This window comes from Corvus cornix, chromosome Z (assembly GCF_000738735.6).
Source record: "Corvus cornix cornix isolate S_Up_H32 chromosome Z, ASM73873v5, whole genome shotgun sequence".
Lineage (NCBI taxonomy): Eukaryota > Metazoa > Chordata > Aves > Passeriformes > Corvidae > Corvus > Corvus cornix.
In genome coordinates this window covers 60525237-60552604 of record NC_046357.1, presented here as the reverse complement: position 1 = coordinate 60552604, position 27368 = coordinate 60525237, and the positions used below count along the sequence as shown (strand labels likewise).

The 27368-nt window shown below is 38.4% G+C and overlaps 1 long non-coding RNA gene across 2 annotated transcripts in view; it reads left to right on the top strand.

The window, feature by feature from the left end:
- Positions 1-2359: 2359 nt before the first annotated feature.
- Positions 2360-27368, top strand: part of LOC109143697 — a 105596-nt gene continuing 80587 nt past the window's right edge. Inside the window, exons 1-2 of one of the 2 annotated variants that reach the window (XR_002044014.2) lie at positions 2360-2402; positions 5285-5375. This is a non-coding gene — a long non-coding RNA (uncharacterized LOC109143697). Of the gene's footprint in view, positions 2410-5284; positions 5376-27368 lie in introns of both variants that reach the window. The other variant, XR_005603922.1, reaches the window with a different exon arrangement.

Sequence of the window (27368 nt, the reverse complement as noted above, 5' to 3'; positions counted from 1 at the left end):
CACTTCTCAGCTATCCCAGAAATTCTGTTGAGAAAATAAACAGATAATGACTATTCTGACTGGATTGCCCAATATCTTGGATGTCACTGACCGAACATAGAAAACATCTATATCTTTAAAATTTTATCTTTGCACAAAATAACTGAAACTAACATAAAGTCCATGTAAATTTAAAATTTTATCTCACTGTAAGGAGCTGCATGGAAACAGTTTAATATGAGTAAAAGGAGAAGAAAATAGAATGCCAGCTTCATCATCATGTGGTAAACAATTAGGATGCTGGCTGTGATGCATTTTTTTGCAAGGCTGGCACAGTAAATATGCTCAAGTGGAATGAAAGTGGTTGGAAGGGATCAAGAATATGCTTTTTGTACAGGCATTGCAAAAAAATCAGTGTGTAGTCCTAAGTTAACACTGCTGTAGACTTGGGGAGACTAGTAAAAAAATTGAAGACTTTTGTTACACCCCATGAAAGTAATTAAAAAATAATAAAAATCTATAAGGAATTGATGAAATTTTAAACCAGTATAATTTTCGCCCCTTGAAAACAAATTACTTTCCCCTATATAAGCGTCTCTAGGTTTTCTGTATAGCATTAGATTACATAAGGATTCTAATATCGTAAGGCAATTCAAGAGCTATGGTATTTGATACACCTGAAGGTTTTATACAGGAATTTATTATCACCTGTTACATTAATATATAAGGGTAAATGATCATTAAGCCCATCTACTGCACTGGCAAAAAGATATACATCTGATCCTCTATATTTCTTGAGCCAGTAATTAGAACAAAACAGGTCAAACTTAGTTGCATCTAGACCACATTTCAGGGGCTATGGCTCTGAGAATTTGAAATACAGGATAAATGTGAACAAGCACAGGCTGTTGAGCAAAGGGTCCAGGACTGGCAATAGAGATTTTACTGTTACAGTTTTCTATTTTGCCATTAAATAATTTCAGATCAGGACTGGAAAAAATCAAGTTCAGGTGGAAACAAAAAGGAAAAATAAATATGTCTGACATATGCAAAAGACATATACATATACCATATACAATAAAATTGAATATAACAAGAACCTAAAGGTCAGAGAAGAAAAATAAGATCTTAAAATATATTAGCAAACATATTAAGGTGACTTCAATCACATCCTAAATTGGGGAAGGAGAAACTATCCATAGCAACATCATCTTTCTGGTTGAAGAACTCGGGTCGATGACTTCTTGTTGCTCAGCTCTTCTCTTGTTCCACTTCTCACAACACCAGTGTGATTCCATGAACCTGAGCATCACAGAAGAGCAGTTGAAAAGTGAATGTGACACTAGCAACACTGAGAGTTGGTAGGAGGTGTAATAATAATAATAATAATAATAATAATAATAATAATAATAAATTTTGTTGTTGTTGTAGATATTTTCCTATATAGTAGCATACCTTTCTTTTTTTTTTTTTTTCATTTTTCTTTCTTATTTTACCAAGATCTGGAATAATAATAACTCTCAAATCTACATTTCAGTCTTACTAATAATTTTTTTTTGGCTATAGAGTATGTTTACTCATAACAGGATTTTGAGCATAAAAATGGAAAACCAATTAAATACCAGGAAAAGTGAGTGACATGGCGAATGATTGGATGACATCAGACAAATGCTTGGCTGGACAGCCACAGAAAGGAGATCAGGCATCACAAACTTTATGTGGTAAATCTTTGGGGTTGATTGATAGGGAAGACGCACCAAAGACCCCAGGGTTTGTTGGCATCACCTGCCAACAGGCTTGGCTGTGGTGTGACAGCAGAGCCACATCCTTGGCTTCCCTGCAGCCTGGAGATCATAAGAAAAATATAGTGCACAGATTTAGGCAGTGGCTCTACGACCTCATCCTTACAGTTGATCTGGGCCTGTCATCCATTGGGGAATGTGTGTTGGTGTCTTGGGGTGACTTTATGATGTGTATCCCTTATCACTGCCCTATGCCCAGAAATTAATTTTTGTACCTTTCTATGCCTTTAAATTGAGCCTGAGAAGGAAAAACTGAGCAAAACTTTTTCAAAGCAGTTTGCAGCTTGTTCAAGGTCACGCAGAGATAGAGACTTTTTTTCATCTGTAGCAGGAGAGCGAGAGGGAAGGGAAGCACTCGGCTTGCTTTTCTTTCCAGCCAGCTTTCTGCAGTTTTTTGCCTCAGCTCTTTTTCCTTCGGAGAGCTGAACTTTTGTTTTCCTGGGACTTCCTTTTTTTCCTTTTCTCTCTGCTGGATGGTTTCAACATCAGGATACATTGGGAGGACTTTCCACTGAGGCCTTGGCCCTGGAGGTGGGCCCAGCACCCTGTCCCAGCTCCAAGAAGGGGGAGAGAGAGATCTATGGAAGGACTCTGAAATTTTCCCAGGTTTCTCTCAGCAGAGTGAGAGGTTTTATTATTTAGCATTATTATCTTTTTCCCATGTGTTTGTTAAATAAATAGATTTTATCTCTTTCACTTTCCTTCGAGGAAAATTTATTTTTCCCAAACCTGGTGGGGGAGGGGTGGTTGTGCCTTCTCTCAGAGGATGCATCTCTAAATTTGACCAAACTGGCACAGCTGGAGATTGACTTCTGCTGGACAGCCATGCAGGGTTGTAGATATGTTTAAGAGTGAGAGCTTGTGTGTGAGTGGAGAGGGTGTATGTCTTATGCTAATAGCTGTTGCTCTTGACGTTTAAGAAGCATTTGTTTACTAACATTTATTATTGTTTTATTAATGTTACTTAATAAAATAATAATTGAAGAAATGTCATTTGAATGAACGAAGGGCTTAGCTGTAGCGTAACCACCCGCACAGGAAATGACGACCTGCCAAAGCACAAGATAACAATTTACTGCACAGTGTGTACCAGAAGACATTAGAAGATTTGAGAGCTGAAAAGTGATTCTTGTGTTTCAGCACCAGAGCTTCCTGCACAAACTGGTTGAGAATGTTACTAAGAGAGTTGCCCAAGATAACATAGGGTGTTTTAGGCAACTTAGATTGGTAGATTATCTGTCTGTGAACACGCAGGTTTTTTTGAGTTTTCCTTGAAAGGAAAAGAAAAAAAAGGAAAACAAGATAATCCCATTTTGATGCTTAAGAGTTGTTATACATGTTTCTGATGGGGAAGGAGGGAAAGTTCATTCCTGGACTTCTCATCCATTTCAAATAGAATGGTTAATGAAGTTGAGAATGTTAGAAAAACAATACAATTTTGAAAAATACAACATGAAGTCACACTATCCAAGATACAGAGAGACTTCATACTGTGCTTTTCCAAGAGCTTAAAAATATTTCATGTTGCTTCCCCAGTTATCAATTTTTCTACTTTTTCTATCCCCTTAGTTTTCCCTCTTTACTCCTTTATAGGTATTTTTTCTCTTATTAAAATTTCAGGGTTTAATCTCCCTTCCCCTTTTCCCATCTCTTTTCCTTGCAAGGCCCTTTCTTGTTTAATAAAAGAGAAGGAATTTTATTACTATTATGCCTTTCTTTAATGCTTCAAAATAGTGAATCACCATACAGATATAAAAAAACCTGTTTAAGCTTTTCAATGCAGTACCCATAGTCAGTCTCACCTGACTATTTGTAAAGCTATTTATAAATTTTCTTTATAATGTTGTTACTGAGAAGAAAGACTCATACTCCTTACTGCACATAACATTTTGAAAAAAAAATTTTTTGGTCATAAATTTCTGTGATTTTGCTAAAAAACCTGACAAGGAAATTTTCCTTGTAATACTCTATCATAGCAAACAAGAAAATATTTAGAATAGGACTATTGTAAAACCTGCTAGGTTATACTGGTGTTCAGAATATAATGCCTACAGAAAAATGGAAAGTAGCAGGAGAATGGTTTCTTGGTTCCTTGGATTTTTCTTTTTTTGGGGTTGTTCTCTTGTTTGTTCAGTTTCAGTTTGTGGGTTTTGTTTTGTTCTGCTTTTTGGTTGTTTTATTTCCCCCCACTAGCAGTGACTTATTACTGTCTTATGAATCTGAAAAGGGAAACTTCACTAATGATTGGTGGATATTGCCAGTGTTATTGTGTCTGAATTGGGATAGAATATTGATACTTATAAAGAAAGCATGCATTAATTTCCCAGTCAAAATACTGTATGATTCCTGTGCACAATAGTTTAAAAAATTGTCAAATTAATCTATAAAATATCATAGATCCCTATATTCTTTCTCCCCTTATAAAAGATTGCTACTGCACCTGACCTTCTGTGACGTCATCACTGGTTCCAGATTTAGGAATGAGGAATGTAAATACTCATGTACTCACTTACCACTTGGAGAGGTTTGGGTTTTGGGGTTTTTTTGAGGATTTATGTGGTGTTGGCTTGGCTTGATTTTGTTTTAAAGTAGAAAGAGAATGAAAAGAGGAAGATGGTTCATTTATTTAATTCTGCAGTTGTGTCAATACAGCTTTTCTGAAAAATAGTGGCAGCGTAAAGCTCCCAGAGTTTTAGGCTTTGTGTAAATTTGAATATATTAAGTATTATTTTGACTGAGATTTACTTATTGATGATCTTGAATATAGTGATGGTCATGCTAAATATTTCTCTTGAGTATCTTTTGCCTCATATATGAGACACTGAAATGGTTAAATGAAAGATTAAATGAAATGGTTAAGTTAAAGGTTAATGACACCAACCATCAGCAATTTGCAAAAGCAGCAGGGTGCTTTGCTGCACCCAGGTTTGCACCCCTGAAACTGAAGGGGAGGAGGAGAGGTTTTGGGTTGTGATGACAAAACCTGAGACCTGTACAAGAACAGCCCAGGTGCAGAGGGACTGTGCACCACCACCACAGCAGGACCACAACAAACTGACCTTTGCTTAGCAACAAGCTGGATTTTGAGCCAGTTAAGGGGAAAGTCTGAAAACAAGCATATTCTGCAAGATGAGATAATTCTTTTTATCATGTCAATTTACTCCCTAACACAAGTCGCTCAGGTGTAACTTCCCCCGCTGAGGGGAGATATTAGAACAGTCATGTGTAGGCCTGAAGGTATTCATCCTTTCTCATAAGGCGCAAGTGGTTCAACTACGGTGGCGTGAGAAACAGCTGTCATATCTAGAGTGGGTCATAAAGCATCAAAGACCCCCAAAGGGCCCCCGGACTTATTTCTGGGGCTCTCTAGCAGAGGACTGTGCATAATCCACAGTATTGCACAGTATTGCATCAGACAGTGCAAAACCACTCCCTTACCAAGGATGGTACCTGGGCATTTGCCTCTGAACCTGAATGCATATCTTAACGTTTATGTTTCACAGGCTTCACCCAGTCCTGATGGGGTGAGACTTCAACCATCACTTTGACCAATGGACATCAAAATTGCAACAATCAAATCTCATTGCTCAATCTGTGAGTAGTGATATCTTTCCTCTACACTATCTACTCTTATCCTTTCTTTCTTTTCCTTATATATTTTCTTATGTAATATCTTCATACTTTTATATTCTTATATTTCTATAGATAATAACCTATAGAAAGGCTTCATACCTCCTTTCCATTGCAACCAAACTGTTCTAAAATAAACCTGCCAAAGGTGTGTATATATATATATATACATATATATATATATATATATATGTCATGTATAGATAAATAGATGATGGATAGATGGATGGATGGATGGATGGATGAACAGATAGATAGATAGATAGATAGATATTTAAAAACTGGTCATTCAGTGTCATTTCATTATGAATCTGCTCCAAGGGATCTGCTTTAACAAGGACCTCAACTACACTGCCTTCACTCATAGAGCCAATTATGGTGGCAAAATTAAAATCTAATGTTTTTACTCTGACATTTCCACTGTCCAATAATTGAATTACTTTGCAAATGAAGGACCTTACATGGTTTTGGCATTCTAAATGGCATGGAAAAAAAAAATTAGGAGAAACATAGGGAGAAAATCCCCAAAATCCAACCAAAAATCACCCCCTACCAGGTCTGTCATCATCTCCCAGCTTCATGTGCTTTAGAGGGAGAGAGTTTTTCTGGTTTGTTTGGGTTTTTTTTTAATAGATAAACTATCAGGTTATTATTTGTTATTTATCCCCAAATTGTGGAATTTGCTTATATTCTAGCTGTTAGCCAGTAGAATTCATCTTTTTTTCATTACACTGCTAGGTCCCATAAGTTCTGAACTTTAATTCAATAATAGCTGCTATGCCACTACAGGTGAAGAACTTGAATACATCTGCTCGTTTTGATCAAAATGCCATAGCATTCTCTTGTAGCTAGAATCAGGATTTACTCAGCATTCAGAAAAAGAGAAACAAAGAGTCCATAACTGAAGTAAGTGCTGACTGTTATTTCTACATTGCAGCTATGGGGGATATTTACTTTAGATTATATAGCATTGTCCCAATCCAGGAATGTATCCTAAACCATGAACATGGAGCAGAGGGATGGTTTGAATATTCCCAGAGCCACATTAAGACACAAACAAGGTGAAATGTCTGTAATCAAAATGATAATTCACGTTTATTCACTTTAAAAGAGGAGAGCGAGAAGAAAGGATAGAAAAGTAGGGAAAAGTGAAGAATTACAAAAAATGAGAAAGGTAGTCACCACCAAGTATCTGCAGCATCCTGTGAAGATCCTTCTCTCCTCTGTTGGTGGGTAGAACTCTGATGGGACTTGCTGCCTTCTCTTTTCTATATTGGCTAAGTGGCGTTTTGTGGCACTGACTCAGCAGTTTCACTGCAGTGTGGGGGCCATGAGAATGGCACGTGCATCGAGGTTCACGACATTCCTGGGATATGCTCAGTTCTGCACATGCAGGCTGTTCACTTGCAATGCCAGGGGTGTGCTCATTGCTGCTCCCACAGACAGTCATGGCCCATTACTGATAGATGATCACGGCCCATTATTGCATCGGGTCTTCAACTACAGATCTTATCAATGGAGCCAGGCAATGGCAAAATAAGTCCATCTTTAACAGTCCCTTACAGACACTACAGTAGCACTAAAGCTGGATAAGGAGAAAAAAATATAATGCTTTAAAGAGACTACAGTTTGTCTACCACGAACTGTGAGTACATTTTGAGTTTCCAAAAAGACAAGGGCATATAGATAAACCTATACAAAATGGCATGTTGGCACATTAATGTATGTGATTTATTTGAGACTGGGGTTTTTTTATTTGTTTGCTATGTTTGGTATCTTTTCTCTTTTGCCTTGCCTTGCCTTGTCTTGCCTTGCCTTGCCATGCCCTGCCCTGCCCGGCCCTGCCCTACCTTGCCCATCTATTTTCTGACAGGTAATCTTAATGGTACCATTAAGCAGGGGAAATTGGCATGGTAAAGTTTTGAAGTTTGATGTTTCGAGTCCCATCTTTTAATAATTTCTGCATTGTATTGAGGAATAAATAAGGCCTGAAGTACTAATGGACTGTGAAAAAAGCCATAATCATCTGTGTTCATTCCCTTATCACACAATTTTATTTAGAGTCATATATAAAATATTTCATCTGGAACATTTATTGGCGTAGACATCATCAGATCACTGTTGATCTGCTTTCACTGCTGAATTGTATTTTCTATCAATTTTCTATGCAACATACAAGTCATACACAATAGAAATTCAGTCTTCTGCCTGGAAAAAAGATCAAATATAACTGACAGTGGAGGTATGCACACAAAGGTATGTCAAACAAATTATATATTGTAAATTTGTTCTAGTTGTTTTTCAGTTATATTCAGTTATATTATAGCTATGCATTTTCCTTTAACTATACCCTAAAGTGTCCTTAAAAAACCCCATTCCTCTCCAGAGGATGTGAATACCAAGGTCTCACTCAAAGAACTTGCTAATGCCAATAATCAGTTCTGCAACAGAAAGCTACACCAGTTTCTAAAGAATATAAGCCTTGACTATAATAATAATAATAATAATAATAATAATATCATTGCCACTGTGTTCTCCTTCCACTACTCTAAAGACTTCTTGTCTCCATTTGTTTTGCAAATATTTTAGTAGTAGCAATTGTGAAGAAACTGATGCTTAGTAGTAAGGTTAGGTTTCAAAGTTAAGGTCTCATATATATACCTCACAAGAAACATGAACAAGAAAAAAAAATTAAACTAAACCAGCAACAAAAAAACTAGCAACTAACCAACCTAACCCTTTTCATTAGCATTCTAATTTCATCCTGATCAAAACATTACAGCCTTTCTTTTCACGTTGGCATATGTGGTCAGGAATGTGACCCTTGGGATTTATGATATTCTATTTTCTGGGTCCAGAGAAAGGCAACAAAGCTGGAAAAGGGTCTAGACAGTAAGTCCTACGAGAAACAGCTGAGGGAGCTTGGGTTGTTTAGCCTGGAGAAGAGGAGGTTCAGGAGTGACCTTATCACTCTCTACAACTGCCTGAAAGGAGGCTGTAGCCAGTTGGGGGTCAGTCTCTTCTCCCCGGCAAATAGAGACAGGACAAGAGGACATAGCCTTAAGCTGTGTCAGGGGAGGTTTAGGCTGGATATAAGGAGTAATTTCTTGCAGAAAAGGTGATTAGACATTGGAATAGACTGCCCAGGAAGGTGGTGGAGTCACCATCCCAGGAGGTGTTTAAGAAAAGACTGGATGTGGCACTCAGTGCCATGGTCTTGTTGACAATTTGGTCATAGGTTGGACTTGATGATCTCAACCAACTTGATTCCAACCCAATGGATTCTGTGATTCGGTGATATATACATATATGCTGCATATGTAGCAGAAGATGTCGAGGAATAACTTCCCTGTGGAATGCAGTGGCATAGCAGCAGGCACATCAGATGAACTAAAAGAAGTCCAGTAGTGGCTATAGAAGAATTTGACAAAATTTCTGTCCTGAAATCCTGTGCTGTAATTTGCTACAAATACAACAGTGTACTGATTATCTGTATGTTCTTATGTAAAGTTGAACACGTTCTTGAGTACATTTAATAGTCAGATGTACTCACAGTGGCTGTTATTCCCACAATTCTAAATTATGCAATAAGCTTCATTTTCTACATCTTAGATACAAAAAACTAGCAGTGACATGATATCAAATAAACTTAAGATAGCTTTTAGTAAATTGTAGCACTAAAGATGGCTTTTAGTAAACTGGTTGTGCATTCTGCAGTATGCTACTGTAGGGACCTTATACAACAGCTCTACGGAGCAAAGTATTTTCCAATATCAATGCATAAATTTACCTAATAATTATAAATTTAAAATTTTCTTCCACTTACATATTGTCCATGGCAGTGACTCTTGAGGTCAATGGCAAATACAGCTGCCAGTCTTCTACCTAAAAATGAAAATATGCATTATTGGAATATTTTTGTTGGAACATATTGGAGCATTCTCTGGAGGATTTTTGTTTGTTTCTATACTTTGATTTTTTTCTCCTACTTGTTTCCTTGATCAAGTTTTTCTTGGTTTGGATTTCCCCACCCCCACCCCCCATTTTAATTATGCTTTTATGCTCTTGAATCTGTATGCCTTATCATCTACAGTGCTAGGTGTCTGTAGATTGGCATATAATGCAAATAATACAAGTGACAATGGGGTTCTTTCTTTGTTTTCAGTGGCTGAGCACTGAAACTATTTTTCAGGGAAAAAAAGGAAAACGGAAAGTAGAAAATACAAAATGAGAGTAAATGCTACAAAACGAACTTAAGCTACAATGGAGAATAGTAGCAATAGGTAGGTTTAAAAGATCCTCTGCAAATTAAATTTCATGTGCTTCCCAAATGATGAAAGGTGGTTTCCATAAGCAGATGCCTTTCTCATTAAGTATATAGACTTCATGTAACAATGTTACCATATGACTATTAGGTAAACCTTCAAAATTTAGGGAAATAAGATAAAATTCTATCTGCTAGAGATAGCAATGTCTTTTTTATCAGCGAAAATATTGTTCACCTATCAGGTAATTCAGAGCTCTGTTATTTTAGAGTTGTGCTTTCCCATGGACTAATTTTTTTCCCTTCTTTCTGTGCATTACTAATAATTTCCCTCTGATTTCTTATTCTACATGTGCAGTGGAATGCCTTATTTGTTCTGTGGAGCTTTCTCTTTCACTCTTTCCCAGTCTTCATTTTACATCTATTTCTGTTCATGCTGATGCTACTTATTCAGAAACTTTCCCCTGGGTTATTTTCTCCTCTGTCTGGCCCCAGGAACATTGTTTGCTGTCTCTCTTATCATTCTACAGAACACCTGTGATGAGATACATGATCCCTCAGATTCAAATGATGTATCTCAGAAATACTTCAGACTTTCAGCTGAGCAAGAGACTGAAAACTGTACAAAAGAAATTACATTTGAGAAATTTATGTGCTATCTATCCACGTATGTACACAGTATTAAGAAAGATAAGCAAGATTAAGATCAGGATATTCAGTTTCTTATTAGGGATTCATAGGTTTAAGTGTGAGAGGTTGCCTGTGTAATGGGTTAGATGTTATAATTTTATACAGTATGGAGGTTTACTGAGACTTTTAGTTTTAATTCCCCTGAATCTCTTTATAAACTGTTCTTCTGTCAAGCTGGTATTAATTTCCTGAGAAATACGGGTGTGAGGAAAAGAAAGGTTTCCTACAGGAAAAAAAAAGAAAAAAAAAAAGCAAGCGGTGCTTTTATGTCTTGCTATTCATTTCTCATCAGTAGGAGGCCTAAGGGGGCTGTGTGTATGAGGACAAGAATGAGCAAATGCAGGAGCAGTACTGTGACTGGCACAGAAAAGGGAAAAAATCAGAAATTTGAGAAATGGGAAAGCACAGCCCATTGTAGAATCAAATTGCTGGGAGAATGGAAGGGAAATTAGACTGAGCTGAGAGTGAGACCAGGTGAGAAGATGAACACATTGTCTTAAAAAAAGGCTTTTTTGGGACTGCCACAGGAGCTTCATGGATTGAGGCAATATTCAATATTCAGTCAAATTTTCTAAAATAATAACTTTGCAATTTAATATATAAGTACATAAGATACAACCAAAATATAAACCAAAGCCAATTTTTTAAAAAAGGCAAAAAGGGAGAAGCTTAGGTAAGACACTGGCTATTCTGTTTTGTAATTTGTCCAAGCTTTCTAGAGTCTGCTTTCTCTTTTCTGTTATACAAGACAAAAGCTCTGCAAAATATTACAGAAGATCCATTATCAACAAGGTCAAAAATATTTAAGTATTTTTAGAAGAATTTAAATGTAAGATAATTCCTCTATTTAAAAGTTATCTTCCTTTAAGATTGGATAGGACTGGACTTAGGGATATGTGATTAATTTGGAGTGATGGATACCTGTTTTTCTACAGCTTTGTTCTTATCTTCCTGTATGTCCTTTTTTCCTGGAACATGCTTTCTTGCATTTTGCGGCACAGTTAGGGACACAGATGTGGCAAGTCCACTTCCATCAGGTTTTGTCCAGCAGTGTTTCTCAGCAGAGCACATTTACATCACTAGAATGGGCCTATTTCCTATTTCTTTGGTCTCCACATTAAAGCTAGTGGAGAGACAATGTATAGAAATGTTAAAGATGAAGAGAGAAGAATGAATACAAATATTTAGTTCAAGTTTTCTGTTACCTTTTGGAAAGCATTCTGTCTTATATATTTTTAGAGAAACTATGTGTTTGTTCAGGCATACACACGTTTTAAGTGCGTGGAGCCTGGAAAAACAACACATTGTTGTGAGCCATATTGTAGCTTTAAATTAGAAGTCAGATCTAGTGTTCAAGTTCACATGAGCAATATCCTTATGGTTTTCTCTTCACTCTTCAGCTAAAAACATGAATATCATAAACTGTGGTTTAATCTGTAGGGCTTTTTTTCTCCAATGTGGCCACAGCTAATACAGTTTTACCTTACTAAGAGGGAAGAGAAAGCATGAAATTCCTTGGTGAAATTCCTTCGAGGAATTTCTTGTTTTCCAGCAGATCTCTATGCTTCTGTCTCTGAAATACTGTGATATTGAACAATACAGCCATTTTTACAGATCAGTGAAGTATCATACTTTTATTACTGTTGATTACTTACCTGAAAAGACCTTTACAATGTCATAAATCGAAATGAAATATTCTCTGTGAAAAATTACTCATTTGTTCTAACAAGGAAACCTATTTATATTTGTTTATAAAATTATAACATATTATGATTTATATTAGGTAAGTGTACATCTCAATCTCCTTGACTTGTATAATAGGAATGTCAGAGGTCAGGCTCTCCAAGAATCTAAACAGGATTTAATTATTTATTATAGTTTAAAATAAATTTGAATTCATACCTTTTGTTTAAGGAGTTTCATACTGGCTTTTCTTTAAAGCAACTTGAGTTTGAAAATTGAGTGCGACAAAGAGATTGCATATTGTATCCCTATTCCATAGTATCATGTGTATCCCACTACTATGTTTTTTACACATAGAGCTAACATTTAACAGTTTTTCCTATTTCTCTGACATAATTCTTGGCCAGTTATTTATGATAAACTTTCCTTCAATTTCATCTTTCTAAATATGGCATGTATGCCTACATAAGTCTATATGCAAGGATGAGAAATAAGTTTGGAAAGCACTGCAGTAACTTGCATCCATTTTAAGATACTATTATATTACCTTTTTTTGGCAAGTCTCCATGAGGGCATTTTTGGTGTTTTTTTTAAACTCTGATTCTTTACAGAATAGCCTACTGGCACTAAAACAAATATAAGGATATAGAAAATAACCTTGAACTCAGATGATATCATTACCGCCATAAGCTGTTTTTTTTGGTTTTTTTTTTTTTCACTAAAACCACAGCTTTTAGAACAAGAAAAGCCTACAAAAGCCCACTTGAAACAAATAAGAGCAAATGTTATCTGTTGACAAGGAATAATTGATATTGTGACAATTTTTAGGAAAAGGAAGGTTAAACTGATCTCTAACATTTTGCACAGTGACAGCACATCTGTGTACCTAAGTGTCGATAAAGACAGATGGTACATAGAGTAACAGATGCTAATGCAAAAAATGCAACATGCAATGTAGGAGTTGAAAAGAAATCATTTGGGCCAGATCAAAATACTAAGGTAAGTCTACATGTATCACAATGTGTCAAGATTGCTTTTCTAAGATTAGAATTAAGATCCTGAAATAGTGTTATCTGATGCAGATTAGAAAGGTTTTGAACAATGCAACTCTAAAATGGAGTCATTCAGCCACTGCTGATCATCGTCAGTCTAACACTTGAATGCAGCAGAGAAAACAGAGCGCTAAGAGACGAAGAGGGCTACAAGTTTGAACCAATGTCTGGAGGCAGTATTTGGTTGTTGCAGCCTCAGAGTCTGACTGAACAGCTTTTAGATGGAAATTCATTCAGTAGAAGAGCCATGGCAGGGCCACTGGCAGCAGCTTAATTTCCAAACCCAATACATTTCCAAACCTCAGAACAAGGAAACTCTACCCTTGATCTAAATCCAAGTTTTGATATGGTTTCTTACTTACCTCAAGCATTATGGTACTGGTGAGGACTGAGAACTCTGTTCTGATTAGAGAGGAAGTAACAAGATGTGATGATCAAGAAAATTATGTTCTTTCAGTGGGATTAAAGTTCCTGATCTCAGTTTAGAAACTGAAATAATATTGTTCATGCCGTTGCAAAACAAGAAAACATGGCAGTGTGATACCTAGGATGGCAACAATTATATTTCTGTTCAGGAGGGAAGGATACAATTCAGTAAAATTCAGTAGTTAGAAAGAATGGGACATGAACTCTCTTAGTAGGTGTCTCCTTTTAATAGGTGCCTTCAATAGAAGTCTTCAAGTATTGTCAGATGTACAGTAGCCTGCTATTCACTTACAAATGGCCTAATGGTGTGTTCCCAACATGATATAGTGATAAATCACAGAAGTGCCAATTAAAATGGAACACTTATTGTGTCAATCATTTAAAAGTAATGCTAAGCTCTCATAACACTCTTTCAAAAATAAAAGATATAATAAAAGCTTTATATGCTGAGCTTCCTCTTCACATTACTGCCTCCTGGTAAGAGGGGTTCTTACAAGTGTGATTACAATAGAAAATCCTTTGCTTTATCATTTTCATGTTTCAAAATTTTAATGGCTCCAATCTAAGTTATTCTTCATATGATAAAACTGGACTAAAATACTGTCTTAGGGCATTCTTGTTACAAATAATTGGCATTTACTGAAATTTTTAATTCTCAACACAGTGTTTCTTACATTCACTCAAAAAACTCCCAAACCTCTGCTCACAAAACAAAACATGAAATACAAGATGTAATAAAAATGGAGAACAAATATCTCTGATATTCAGTATGAGGATGAAAGTACCAGTTGCCAGTAAAAATGGACTAAAAATTTGTCTTAATAGGACCTGCTCTTTTATCATTTCCCTGTTTTCCAGTATGCATATTATTGGTCTGGGTAAGTTCAGATATGGCTCTTTGTTGTCACTGCAGACCACTTTTTTTTTTTTAAATCAAATTGTTTTCTAGCTTTTTGATCAGAAGTCTATTTCACATCAACCCAATTAGTCATATTTATTCCAGTCGAGGGTAGCATAGCTGAGAAGAATAAGAGCAAACCGGCTGTACCATGGGTCCTATGTTTTTTGAGACATAGAGGCTCCAAGAGTTACATGTAAATTCTCATTAAAGGAAGGTGTTTCTCTTTTTGTCTGTTCAGAAGGGCTTTTCCCACTAAACATCAAAATTTCTCTTTTTCATTCATTTTTCTAACTTCTTGTTTGAAACATGCAATAAAACTATTTTGTAGCTTGACAACACATTTGTGCTACAGCCTGTTACACAAACAATTCACACTGAAGAAGTATATATTACCATGAATATTTGTCCTCTCTGTTTAATCAGTGCTTTGCTACAGAGGTAAGCCTTTCCTTCTCTCCTTAACTTCTTTCATTAAGAGCTTAGATGCAGCCACATTTTTATTACAATTGTTGTGCGCTAATTGTACATGCTGTATTATTAGCAATAACATGGCAAAACAGAAAGAAGCCTTCACCTGAATTTGTTTCCTTTTATGGATTTTTCTTAAAACTATAAGTGCAGATTTTCATCACAGTGTGTGTGGGTTTAGCCATGCAATTCCATTAATATTAAATAGAATCATGCAGCTAAGTCCCTCCACACCACATTGAAAACCCTCTTTAACATTATTTTAATGAACATTCTTTTATGACTAAATTATTTCAGAGTAGCTGAGCAGTTATTATCTTCCTCAGTAACTAGTGATCACCCACAGGGTAAATTTCTCTAATATTCTCTTGCAGTCCCTTTGCCTTTGCCACATTGTTATGGGACCTTTCTAGTTATAAACGATTTTCATTGCAGCGTGCTATTAGAAACTAGCCAACAGAGCTAAGCAGCAAAACTTGATTTTGGCTGCAAGTTGAAGCTGCCCCTGGGGGTCTTTAATTTATGCTCTGTCCTGTTTTGTATAATCAAGGTTTTTTTGAAATGTGCCCAGTTTTTTCCTCAGAGGGAACTTTTCTCTCCTTCTTGAGGCTCATTCCACCTTGTTTGTGGTTTACAAATCTTTCAAGGTTGTTCTGGATAGTTAGTCACATGCACAATGACAACATAAATCTTTAATAAAACTTGAAACCATAATTTGCTTATTTTTGTGTACTTGCTCTTTGAAACTTGCTAAATTGCAGCCAGAAATCCATTGCATATTTAATTAGTGAATGTGAACTGTGTTTTTCCTTCTACACACACATTCATTAGCAACTACCTTGTCTTTATAGAGGGGTGGGTGCCAACACAGAGCTTACCACATGCATGTCATCCTATTCCTGCACTACCCATTCTCTTCCTCCTTCCACTCAGGAGCATAAGGGGCATGTTAATCTTATCACTGTGTGTGAGAGCACTACAGACAAAAATCTGTGGACTGAAGTGTTGCTAATGGTACTCAATTAGAAAAAGCTTATTTGATCTATAAAAAACATCTGGAAATTGATATGACATAAATTTTCAGAGAGGATTTTTTTTTCTTTTTTTCTTTTTTTAACCAATTGTAGTGGGTTTGGTTTCTAACGAGGCAGAAACACCAAATTCCACCCCTAGACAGTTCAGTACAATTACAATATAAGTTTCTCATTATCATTCTACTTAACTTATGACTTAATACTTGCTCTGCCCAGTATTTCTCCTAATTCTTATCTCACAGAAGATAAACAGTAATGAGTATTTTAGACCAAACCACTACACCAATTAATTTAGTCAATTAAATAAAAATTGTTTATGCAATCCCTGCTCATTACTTAGATCAAGTACAGGCACTGCTAACATTTTGCCAGTTCTAGTACTTTTTTTTTTTGTTTTTTCCTCTTTCTACTGGACTCATCCTTCTATTTAGGCCAGAGGACTCAGCCTTGGCTAACACATATATAGAAAATGAAACATATTTTGAACTGTCTCCTTTAGACAGGTGCATTCTCTTTGTGTGATTGTAAAATTTAATCCATAACAATAAAAATACCATTCTGTGGTAAAGAGAAGAGCATCAATTTTATAATTTTTATACAGGTATTCACTATGGAATTACTTTGATAGCCATGAAACAATAAAGGTAGACAACTGCAACGTTGCGGATTTTTTTCAGTTTTGTTTTCCCAACTCACATCAGGTTTCACTATTTTATATCTAGGAGAGGTGAAAAAATCTCTTCTATGGGTTATGTGAGTATTCTCCCTAGGGATCAATATAGTAATCTCATTTAATCTGTAGACCATTATAACCAATGGAATCAGGAAAGCCATTTAAAGTGTGATTTCTTGGAGATTATGTTCTAAAGGAAGAGAATGTTCAGCTTGTAAATATATAGAAACGGACTAACTTCTATTGACACTGGCTGATCTCATAAATTTGTTTCTTGCTGCTTACTAACAAAGAGTTCATGTGATGTGCCACAGCCTATGACAATAGTAATGAGCATTAACCAAATTAGCTGCCCCCAATTGACTTTTGTCATCACATTACCCAAAATAAAGAAATCCACACTCAATCAGTTCAAAAGCACTTTTTCAGCAGTCTTAGGCAATAAAAACTAGACTAATAATTTAGTAAATCTGGATTATCTTTCTCTCTCTCTTCTTTCTTTCTTTCTTTCTTTCTTTCTTTCTTTCTTTCTTTCTTTCTTTCTTTCTTTCTTTCTTTCTTTCTTTCGTGGAAATTCTTAGATATGAATCCTAATCCTACCTATTTCAACAAGAAATAACAATTTAAACATATAGTTTCTCTGAATATAAAGCAAATGATGATTTAAAGGTTGGTTTTGAAAAGTGATCCAAATATTGAGTAGGCAATTTCAAAAGGAATTCTAATTACAAAATCTGTTTTGCTCATTCCAGTCAACTGCGTATATATGAACCTACTTAAAGTCACATTTCCTCTACTGATTTCCAAAACACAGAATTATAATTGATTAAAATTTGTATACTCCACCCAATTCTGATATTTCCTATGTAACTTTGTGTAATACTCCTTTGATCTAATAATGAAAATATGTCAGTATAGACTCTTTATAGAAACAAGGTAAAGCTGTCCAGACCTTCTAGGACAGTAGGACTACAATATGTGAATTTAAATTGCTAAGCTACAAGCCCCACATTCCATGAGAAATTAAAGACTATGAACATTAATGAGCATTTCTGGAAACTTCAAATAATTAAAAAAAATACCAAAACTACAGCAAACCAACCCAAAGTACCAGTCTTCCAGTTTATGTATACTAGAAGGATAAAGTACTGAAACAGACACCCTAATTCTGGTGTCGTTTATAATTTAGATTTCAACAGCAAAATAGATTTCACTTTATTTGGTCTTGGACTGAATTAAACTTGACAGACTGATGGTAGTTCTATGTAAATTCATTGTTATATTGGGGCAATACAAGCCAATGTTCTGTTTAAAGACACTTTCATACCTTGTTGCCAATACCAATATCTTTACATAGTATGGTCAATTTTTATTTCACTATTTACATGTGACAAGTATTGTATTTTGGATGTGTCTTTAACAGCAGAAAGTACTTATCTATTTGCAACTCCAGTTATACAAATCAAGAGAAACCTTGAAACAAAATAGGCAAGCAGATGAATTTTTTACTTAATGTATTGAAGGAGGAATGCCATCATCTGTGACTTCTAGTGCTGTAAGTTTGCTACATGGAGTATTTGTTACTGAATGGGCAACTTTGAAAAGGTAGTCAGAAAAAGTTTTCAGTGAAAAAATTTTGTCTCAGCTCTCAGCTTTGGAGCGGTAACATTATTTCAATGTGTGGCATACATATTTGTAAACTCACTTGTCAGTCTTAGGAAGGTCACAGTAAAAGTCGTTTGTAGAATGTGAAGAAGGTGACCATGACTAAATTAAACAGTACCAGGGCTGGTAAGGTTTAAAATTTTTACCTTTTTTTTATAAAATATGTTGCTGCACTATAAAATACCATATTTTGAAAAAATAATAACATTTCTCAATGTAAAGACCTTATTTCTAAAATACTTAAAATTTCAAGAAGAATGTACTGCAAATTTTTATAATATGCTTGAGAAATAATTCCTTCCATCTGGGCCTATTCTTTTTGTAACATGAGCGTCAATATGTTGGATGAACAATATCAGCCTATAAATAGTACTATTCTGTTTGTTTCATGTTAACCATGTAGGGCGATATGCATCACATATACATGGAACTTGGCAAGAGATACTTCAATGGTTTTACAGAAATTTTTAAGATGAAGTGAAACTGCATGTTTTAAGCCAGCACTAAATCAAGTTTTTAGAAATAGAATGAAAGTAAATACAGATTTTCAACAGCTTAAAATTTAATATTGTAGAGGTCTTTCTCCTGAAGGCCTCCAAGGGCTGGGATTGCACAGCTTTCTGAGTATTCCCTTCCAGTGCTGCATTATCACCCTCATGAAATTTTTTCCCCATAATGTCCAGACTAAACATTGCAAGAAAAAACTTGTGGCCACAGTACCTTTTCTTTTACCACTATCTAGAACAGTTCTGTTCCATTGCCTTAACAACATCCTCTCAGTTGTTTGGAGATCTGTTGTTGTCTTCTTTAACAGGTTAAACTAGTTCATTTTATTCTAAAACTCCTTTGACCTTAGTAGCTTCTATTGAGTATGCCCCAGATATTAGTGTCCTCCTTTGGATGTGAGTGGCATGCAAATCTGTGAGAAACGTTCCATGTTAGACTCTTCTGCACAGAGGACAGTAATTTCCTTAAATCTGTTTGCCACACTCCCTTTATGAAGATAGGTCTGTCTCCTGCTTTACTAAGCACGAAAGCACACTGGTGACTTGCACAGAATTCAGCATCCACAGGATCCACTGATCTTTTTCAGCAGGACTTGGGCAGATATTTCCCAGCCTGCCCTCAAGTATAAGCTCAATCTGCAGATTTCTTTTTCCCTCTTTCAAAATTTCTCCCTCATACAACAGAAATTTTCTGGATTTTAACTCTGGCTTGGTCCTCAAGCGATTTCAGATCTCTTTGAATTGAAGTACTGACATTCAACATGCCAAATACTGCTCCTGAATTATAATCATAGATAAAGTTGCTGAGGGCACGTTCAGTCTTATCACCCATGCAGCTGATAAAGTTAAGGCACAGTATCAGCCCCAGTGCCAAGGCACTTAGTTTGATAATGACTTTCAAGCCCTTGATTAATTACCTTTTAGATTAAGGGTCCAGACAATTTTCGGTGTAGCTAAGAATCCAGCCCGTACTCCCTGTGCTTCCAAAACTGAACACTGTGGGGAATTGTGTCAGTAGCATTAATAAAGGTATATTTCATATTCTTGTTAATGAAGCTGGACATTTAATCATAGCAGGCATGCATGCTGATTAAGTGTGATTGCAGTGCTACTCTTTCTAATTAGCATCAAGTCTTGCATGTGTTTTTAAATACATTATTTCCCATGATCTTTTTCAGTAAAAAAGTAAGACTGTCTGGACTTTAGCTACCTAGATAAACCAAGGGTAGATGCTGTATCATTTTCTTCCATTTGTCAGATACCTCTCTCAACCACCATGACATTTGTAAGACATCTGTAAAATTTTCTGGTCTTGCAATCTGTAGTGGTTTGGTCCAAAATACTCATTACTGTTTATCTTCTGTGAGATAAGAATTAGGAGAAAAGCAAAGCAGGCACAAAACTTGAAAGAATATAAAGAAGTTTATTAATAGACCTAAAAGAAGGAAAAAAAAAAGAGGGGAAAAAAAATCATACCACACCTTCAGAACACTTCTCCTCTCCCTACCTTTCTCCCTTTTCCCACTGACAATGTAAAAAGACAACCCTTGAGATGACCAGTCTGTTTACCACTTCCATAATAACCTTGTTCAGTCCATTTAGAAAGAGGAGTCTCTCTTGCCCATACTACGGAGACATTATCACAACAAGACAGCCACCCGGACTGGTTCTCTGCTTGCATGTGAGAGTCCCCTCCCACGACTTGCAGCTTTTCCCACAACTGATTTCGAGGGTCCAATCTTGAGCTTCTGGGGTACCATTTTAAGGTTGAGCCATTCAGAAACAAAAGTTCTCTTCACCCATCTCTGGGAGCATTTCATGTCTAAGAATAGAGGCCCTTCTCCTTCCCTGGGAGCAAAGGGTCTTCCTCATCTTCATCTTTAGGACTATCTCTGGGAGCATCTCTAGGAACTGAGGTTTTCTCCTTTCCCATTTGCAGCAAAAGTCCTCATCACTTCCATCTTCTCATGAAATTACAGCTGCATCAGCATCTGCCTATCTCAGTGCAGGTGCTTTTGCTCACAAGTACAAGTTGAACACTCCACCCCCCATGTCTTCATGAAATTACAAGGGGTACTCTGATACATCATAGCTTTACAACAGAATTTCAGCTTCAAGCATCTCCTCTTTCTCCTCTCTCAGGTTTTCAGCTCTGCACAGCACTAAAAGGGTTAATCTCACCTAGGCTGTGCAGCTGGAATTTTGCTTACTGCTGTTGGTCACATGATCTTTGCTGGGCAGCAGGGCAGCTTCAGCTGAATCTTGGTCACACTGGAGAGGGGGAGCTGGGCCGCTCCATCAGCACATAGCAGGGCAGGGTGAGGGGGGCAGGGGCCATGGGTGGAACAGGGCCCATCAGCTCCAGGATGGCTGTGGCCTGGCCTGGCCCCCGTATGGGGCCCCGCAGCTACCTGTCCCAGAGCTGGAAACAAGACAGAGCTCTGCCCAGGGTTTGTCTGTTCTTAAGTGTGGATCACAGAGGTGGTCAGAATTTAAGTGGCTTAAAAAATTGTCCATACTCAAACTGGCCAGTTGATAGGTTCTGTCAGGTGATAGAGGAGCTGTAAGCACCCCTTTGCAAGAATATCACTTCCGGGACTATGCTTTGCTAACCCATGACACAATCACATCACTGTTCTTTCAGCACTCTCAGATGAGTTTCTTTTGTCTCATGAAATCTGGTAACCTCTAGCTTCCTTGGTAGACTATTTGTTGCTCCCTGTTGGTGACTTCTTTCTCAAATCATGTTCATTCTTTTTTTCATCTGGAAAACCAAAGGATGTGTTTTACCTCTTTTTGTCAGCTTTCATGTCTCCAGAGTTGTTTGTTTTTATTTTAGAATACTGAAGTATAAAAAGTCCTTCTAAGCAGTACAGATGAAGCCAAATAGTCAGGAGATGAAGTTCTGTAATAACTGAGGCATTGCTTACAGACAGAAAACGGTGAATATGAAGAGATTAGAAAAAAAATTTAATTAGTAATAAAAATGTTTTTTTAAAAATGCACAAGAACTCATGTGCAGGACTTATGTTTCAGTATTTAGATGCAAAAAGGGGCAAAGAGAGGCAATAAAACATACAGATGGAAAAATTTTGCTAGTACTTGAAAAATCTATATCAAAGTTCAGCAATAAAAAAGCTGTGTGAACTGTCACAATGTAAACCTGTATTTTTAAATGAAATTTGAGTTTTCTGAAAAGAGAACAAAATATCACTATAAGAATCCCAATGAAACCCTGTGTTCACTTGCAGCAGTAGCTAAGAAAGGAGAAAACTCCAACCAAACAATAAAAACCCCACCAACCAAAATGACAGAAGATCAATAAAGTAGTTTTGTGAATAGCGTAACCTAAATAAATGAGTTTCCTGGAACTTTAGTGAATGATGTCCAGCTACCAAAAAATTTTCCTTGATTGTTTAATAATGTATCTGAGCTCACAGAAGACAAATAATTTTGTCAACAAATTTTTGTTAACACTTGTTCTCTGTACTCTGCCTAGCAGTCTATTCATAAAATTGAAAGTACTGATATATACTTAAGATGTGTCCCATTAAATCTTTAACATCTTTGATTAACCTTTTTTTCAGTGACATGGACGGTGGGATTGAATGCACCCTCAGCAAGTTTTCTGATGACACTGAGCTGTGTAGTGCAGTCAACACACTGGAGGGCAGGGCTGCCATCCACAGGGACCTTGATATGCTTGAGAGATGGGCCTGTGTGAACCTCATGAAGTTCAACAAGGCCAGTTGCAGTTGGGGCAATCTGAAGCACAAGTACAGACAATACAGACTGGACAGAGAATTGAGTGAGAGGGAAAAGACTTGGAGATTGGTTGCTGAGAGGCTCAACACAACCCAGCAATGTGCACTCATAGCCCAGAAAGACAACTACAATCTGGGCTGCACCAAAAGCAAAGTTGAGAGAGGTGATTTTCCCCAGCTACTCTGTTTTTGTGAGACTGCACCCGGATTACTAAATCCAGCTCTGGGGCCCCCAGCATAAGAGAAACACAGACCTCTTAGAGAGAGTCCAGAGAAAGCCCAAGGAGCTGATCAGAGAGATGGAGCACTTCTGCTGTGAAGACAGGCTGAGACAATTGGGGCTATTCAGCCTGATAAAGAGAAGGCTTTGGGAAAACCTTACAGCACTTTCCAGTACATGAAGACATATACAAGTGAACTGAGAGGGACTTTGGATGAGAATATGTAGTGATAGGAAAAGGGGCAACAGCTTTAAACTGAGAGTGTGTAGGTTTTGATTAGATAGTAGGAAATTCTGTACTATAGGAGTGGTGAAACACTGGAACATGTTACCCAGAGAATTCTTTTAAGTGGGAGTGGTGGAACACAGGTGCAGGTTGCCCACAGAATTCATAGAAGTACCTTCCCTGGGAGTCTCAAGGCTGGGCTGGATGGGATTTTGAGCAACCTATTCTAGTGGAAGGTGTCCCTGCCCGTGGCACAGGGGTTAGAACTAAATGATCTTTAAGGTGCCTTCCAACCCAAACCATTCTATGATTCTGTGATTCCCACACATGACCAAAATCACTGCAGCCAAAGCAGAAGCCTGTGATATCTATAAATCAAATCTGCTCTAATTAGGATGTACATAATATTGTTACTTTTTCTCAAACTTATTGTTCATGTTGCGTTCATGACCTATGTATCGGAAAACAGTGTTATATTCTTTTGTTACACTGTCCTGAAATAACCAGGCACAATTTAAAAACATATTACTTAAATATGTGAGCAAGGTGACCACTCTAGGAGCAAAGAAAGATGGGTACAAGTGTACATGCAAGTAACAAAATATTGTTAGAAATTGCAGCAGATAAGGGACAAGGATCTGCCTTTAGGCAGAACTTCCTCCTGGATACAAAGAAGGATGACTGACAGAATCAAGAGGAAGCTAAGCAATAGTGTGAGTAGAAGATGGGATCCAAGTAGCAAAAATCCATCATGCATACAGAAGAAAGATGGAAAGAAAACCAGCCTATTAGTTCCAATTTCTCTTGCCAAAGAGCTTTAAGCCTGATTGTCATGACCAGATTAAGGGGAGATCTCATCACAGACCATTACCACCTGTGCTAAATTTATGCTATTGGTACATGGCACCATATTCTTAAAACTAGTTTAGAATATGAGTGTTAAGCACTGTTAATCTATATCACCAATTTAAACATCACTGAGCAGGGATTAGAAAATGCAGAGGGAGGCAGGAACAGCATGAACTGTCAAGTAGACAAGCAGCAAGAGCATGAAAACCCCTGTGGTGTGTTGACCTGGCCTACAGCCACATAGTTTCTATGTGGTGGACTGACTCTGCCTGGGCACGAGGTGCTCACCAAATCAGCCTAGGCACTCCCTTCCTTGGTTGAACAGGGGAGAGAAATTAAGACAAAAAGCTCATAGGCTGAGCAAAGTCAAGGAGGGGTCAGTCGCCATTTGCTGTCATAGGCATAATAGACCCAACCAGGGGAAATTAATTTAATTTATTAACAATCAAATCAGAGTAGGATAATGAGAAATTAAAACAAATGTTATCTTCCATGCATCCTATCCGTTTTCTTGGGCTGAACTTCGCTCTGAAATTCTCCACTTCCTCTCCAGCAGCAACACAGAAGGATGGGGAATGGAGGTTGTGGTCATTTCATCACACATTGTCTCTGTCGCTCGTTCCTCCTCCCATCCTTCCCCTTCTCCAGTGTAGGGTCTCTCCTGCAGAAGACAGTCCTCCATGAACTTTCTGAATGTGAGTCCTTCCAATGGGCTGCAGGAACTTCTTCAGCATGGGGTGCAGTCCTTCAGGAGCAGCCCCTTTCCTTTCATGGGATGCAGTCCTTCAGTAACAGCCTGTTCCAGTGTGGGTCCCCAGCTGGGTCACAATTCCTGTCACAAAACTTGCTCCAGCATGGGCTCCTCTCTCCATGGAGTCACAGGTCCTGCCCAGAGCCTGCTCTAGCACAGGCTTCCAATGGGTCACAGCCTCTTTCAGGCACGTCCACCTGCTCTTTGTGGGCTACAGGTGGATCTCTGTTCCAGCATGAGCCTGCATGGGCTGTAGGGGTGCAGCCTACCTCACCTTGGTCTTACCCATGGGCTGCAGGGAATTCTCTGCTTCTGCGCCTGGAGCACCTCCTCCCCTTCTATGCTGACGTTGGCATCTGCAGAGCTGTTTCTCTCACATATTCTCACTTCTCTGGCTGCACTTAAGTCGTAGTCAGTAACTGTTCCATCCCTTCTTAGATATACTATCTCAGACATGCTACCACTGTTGCCGGTGGGCTCAGCCTTGACCAGAGGTGGGTCCATCTTGGAGCTGGCAGGCATTGGCACTGTCAGAGAAAAGGAAAGCTTCTGTCATCATCTCATAGAAGCCATCATGTGACATTCCTACAAACAAAAATTTTCATGCAAACCCAATATATATTTGATAGCTCCTGTCTCCTGAGGAAAAGGGAGGAAATGGAAGGTGAGTACACTTAGGGATTGAGATGGTGAAAATTTAATAATTAAAACAAAAACTGCACATGCAAGCAAGGCAGAAAGGTGAATTCAGTCACTTCTTTCCATTGCAGGGATATGTTGCTGCAGGGATTACTGCAACAAGTATATTTCAAACCAGGAGTCCCGTGGAAACCGAAGTATATATGGACAGATTCATGGTAGATGTTTCAGGGATGTTTATTTCTCCAGCCGCATGGCCGGGGTTCAGCTCAGGAACTCCGCAGTCACGGGACCCGAGGGACCTTGGCCACACCGGGGAACACAAACCAACCAATGGGAAACAAGGTGACCAGGGGCAGGGAAACCCCGTGTCTCCCCCCAGGGCCCCTCTCCCAGGGCTCCATGGAGGGGGAAGGGACCCCAACATCTCACCCGTTTTATTTAATAAAAGGAAAATGAAAACACTGGATAAACATACAAGAACAGTTTCAAGACAAAACAAGCCACCCTCTGAGTCTTTAAAATGTCCAATCAGATTCTGTGGAACATCTTTAGGCTGACAGAAGGGAGACAGAAACTCTCCAGGCCATGCTCTGTGGGGAAACTGAGGCAGGAGAGGGTTTAATTTCTTCCCTCTCCCTCTTCAGCCCCCCCTCGGCATCGGAGAGGAATTGTAGGGAAATGGAAATTGTATAGGGAAGGCCATGGGGTGAAAAAACGGATTAGGAATAAAACTGGGGATAGGGTAAACTTAGGAAGGGGTTCATATGGGTATAGGGTAAAAGGGGAAAGTAGGCTGTGGATAGGGAAAATTGCTGGGATGGATATCGTTATAATTTTGTGCATAATGGCTGCCTTTGACTGGAATACCTCCAGGCCAGTACCATTCGCTGCTTGTAAACCCTTCTTTCCTTGCACTATATCAAATTGTACCAACTTCCCCCATCTCCTACACTTTGCAGGTAATTTTTAGGGTTATTCCTTTTAATGGCCAGTTCTATGGATGAATAAATCTTCCCCTGTATCATCTCGTGTTATAAAATCCATAGTTTGTTTTTTGACATTGTACACTTCACAGTTCCCTGTGATTTTCATGGCTACAACTCCTCCTATCACGCTGCTTGTGTGTTTGTTGTGGCTGCTTGTCCTGTGTGGCCGCTGCCTCTCCGACTCCAATGTCTCGGCCAGGCCCCTGCGTTGTGGCTGCTCCACGCTCTCCGAGGGGCACTGCTCTGCTGCGTGTCTGGGCTCTGCGTGGCCCGCGCGTTGCCATCGCCACTGGCTCCGTGCCCTGTGAGTGGTTCCACTCCGCAAACTCCACGCTGCTTTGAGTGCGGCCCCATTTTGACTTGGCACTGCGCTGCGTGGCTTCTCGTGTCGCTGTGGAAACCGCCACTTCTCCCTCCACAGGGCTCTCCGAGCCAGTCTCTCAGAGTGTCCTGCCACACCGATGCTCGGTTCCTGGCTGCTTGTGGCCCATGACACCCGCGGTGCCTGCAGCATCGCTCCCTCATTCGCGGCCGGTGGCCAGGGACCCCGAGACAGGGATGGGGTCTGCTATAAGGCGCGCGCTCCTGAGGGGGCTGGGCGCATCCAGCGCAGGCACCTCCACTGGCGTGTGCCACAGGGATGGCGGCTGCGCAGCCTCGGCCGCAGGATAAGTATGATCCTCTGCTTTAGGGGTAATGGGACCATACAAATGCTCCTCAAGAGCTTCTCTGATTATAAGGAATGCACGGAAAGTTTCTCTTTGATCCCATACTTTATCCCATATCTTGTCCCAGAAACACCCCTCACAAGATACAGGAGGTTCGATATCAAAAAGTAAGTCTCGAGAAATATAGGAGAACCTTTTGAAAAGCCAGATGAAGAAATGTTCTAGATCTCCTGGTTCCATTACTTTTTTGTTTTGTTGTTCAAGGATTCCTTTAACTTCTAGGTACATTTCTTTCTGTGGCTCAGAGAGCCCCATTTCCCACGATTCTTCCATAGTCCAGAGAGAATATCCAAACCAAGATGAGAAGAGAGATGTCTAGAGTGGTTATTTTACTCACAATCTCCCTCAGGGATCGGTATCTTGCCCGCATTCCTCCACCAGTTTGTTGCTGCGGGGATTACTGCAACAAGTATATTTCAAACCAGGAGT